Source organism: Crinia signifera, chromosome 3 (assembly GCF_055691185.1).
Source record: "Crinia signifera chromosome 3, ASM5569118v1, whole genome shotgun sequence".
In the NCBI taxonomy this organism is placed as follows: domain Eukaryota; kingdom Metazoa; phylum Chordata; class Amphibia; order Anura; family Myobatrachidae; genus Crinia; species Crinia signifera.
Window position 1 is genome coordinate 110,613,627 of NC_139219.1, and position 2,512 is coordinate 110,616,138.

General features: G+C 41.8%; 1 non-coding gene across 1 annotated transcript; it reads right to left on the reverse strand.

Annotated features, from left to right (window-relative positions):
- Window positions 1–1,819: 1,819 nt before the first annotated feature.
- On the reverse strand, window positions 1,820–1,890 carry TRNAC-GCA (transfer RNA cysteine (anticodon GCA)). Its single transcript has one exon. It is a non-coding gene; the product is annotated as a tRNA-Cys (tRNA).
- Window positions 1,891–2,512: the final 622 nt, after the last annotated feature.

Genomic DNA, 2,512 nt, shown 5'->3' on the forward strand with positions numbered 1-2,512 from the left:
CAGGTGAGAATTCTACCACTGAACAACCAATGCTGCACATGTTTCTTCATTGTTACTTACCCATTTTCATCAATGTGTGAAACCAAGCATGAATCTCAGTGTTCTGAATGTGGTAGCCTAGAACTACTTTAACAGCTTGTAGGGCACTCCTTGGCTTGAGTGGCCTTTTTGTCATACCACAGTAACCAAGCCTGGCTAGCTCAGTCGGTAGAGCATGAGACTCTTAATCTAAGGGTGTTGGGTTTGAGCCCCACGTTGGGCGGTGTTTTTTCCCAGAATTCTACAGGCGAGATCTCTGTCACTAAACAACCAAACGTATTTTATTTTAAACTTAAAAGAGGTGTACATCAGTGTGTGAAACCAAGTAGGAATCTCAGGATCTACTGAATGTGGAAACCTTACTTTGGTTTTATAGATTGAAGGGCAATCCTTGCCTTGCCATGATGCCATAACACTGTAAAAAAGCCTAGCTAGCTGAGTCAATAGCGAATAAGACTCCAAATCTAAGAGTCATTTGCTTTGAGCACAACATTGGGTGGTGTTTATTCCCTTTTCAGATCCATGCCTCCCTCATGGCCGGCGAGAATTCTACCACTAAACCACAAGATTCTACCACTAAATCATTGTATGTTGAATTCTATACCTGCACCACCAAAATGCAAAGAGACAGGCACTCTTTAACAAAATATATCGCTGTTTCAGATGTGCATCAGTGGGTGAAACCATGCAGGAATATCAGGATCTACTGATTGTGGAAACCTTGCTTTGGTTTAATAGTGTAGATTGAAGGGCAAGCCTTGCCTTGCCTTGATGCCACAACACTGTAACAAAGCCTGGCCAGCTTAATCAATAGAAATAAAACTCCCAAGCTAAGAGTCATATGCTTTTAGTACAACATTTGTTTGGTGTTTATTCCCTTTTCAGATCCAGACCTCTCTCTTGGCAGGTGGGAATTCTCCAATAAACCACAAGATTCTACCTCTAAATAATTGTATGTGGAATTCTATACCTGCACCACCAAAATGCAAAGAGCCAGCCACTCTTTAACAAAATATACCATAATTTCAGTAAAATTTGAGTATTGCATTGGCCGGGAATCGAACCCGAGGCCTCCCGCGTGGCAGGCGAGAATTCTACCACTGAACAACCAATGCTTCACATGTTACTTCATTGTTACTTACCCATTTTCATCAATGTGTGAAACCGAGCATGAATCTCAGTGTACTGAATGTGGTCGCCTAGACACTTCTTTAATAGCTTGAATGGCCTTTTTGTCATACCACAGTAACCAATCCTGGCTAGCTCAGGCGGTAGAGCATGAGATTCTTAATCTCAGGGTCGTGGGTTTGAGCCCTGTGTTGGGCGGTGCTTTTTCCCAGAATTCTACAGGCGAGATCTCTGTAACTACACAACCAAACGTGTTTTATTTTAAACTTAAAAGAGGTGTACATCAGTGTGTGAAACCAAGCAGGAATCTCAGGATCTACTGAATGTGGAAACCTTGCTTTGGTTTTATAGATTGAAGGGCAATCCTTGCCTTGCCATGATGCCATAACACTGTAAAAAAGCCTAGCTAGCTGAGTCAATAGCGAATAAGACTCCAAATCTAAGAGTCATTTGCTTTGAGCACAACATTGAGTGGTGATTATTCCCTTTTCAGATCCATGCCTCCCTCATGGCATGCAAGAATTCTACAATTAAACCACAAGATTCTATCACTAAATCATTGTATGTTGAATTCTATACCTGGACCACCAAAATGCAAAGAGCCAGCCACTCTTTAACAAAATATACCATAATTTCAGTAAAACTTGAGTACTGCATTGGCCGGAAATCGAACCCGGGCCCCCCGCGTTGCAGGCGAGAATTCTACCACTGAACAACCAATGCTTCACATGTTAATTCATTGTTACATACCAATTTTCATCAATGTGTGAAACCAAGCATGAATCTCAGTGTAATGAATGTGGTAGCCTAGACCTACTTTAATAGCTTGTAGGGCACTCCTTGGCTTGAGTGGCCTTTTTTGTCAAACAACATTAACCAAGCCTGGCTAGCTCAGTCGGTAGAGCATGAGACTCTTAATCTCAGTGTCGTGGGTTCGAGCCCCACGTTGGGTGGTAGTTTTTCCCAGAATTCTACATGCGAGATCTCTGTCACTACACAATTAAATGTGATTTATTTGAAACTTAAAAGAGGTGTACATCAGTGTGTGAAACCAAGCAGGAATCTCAGGATCTACTGAATGTGGAAACCTAGCTTTGGTTTAATAGATTGAAGGGCAATCCTTGCCTTGCCATGATGCCATAACACTGTAAAAAAGCCTAGCTAGCTGAGTCAATAGCGAATAAGGCTCCAAATCTAAGAGTCATTTGCTTTGAGCACAACATTGAGTGGTGTTTATTCCCTTTTCAGATCCATGCCTCCCTCATGGCATGCGAGAATTCTACCACTAAACCACAAGATTCTACCACTAAATCATTGTATGTTGAATTCTATACCTGCACCACCA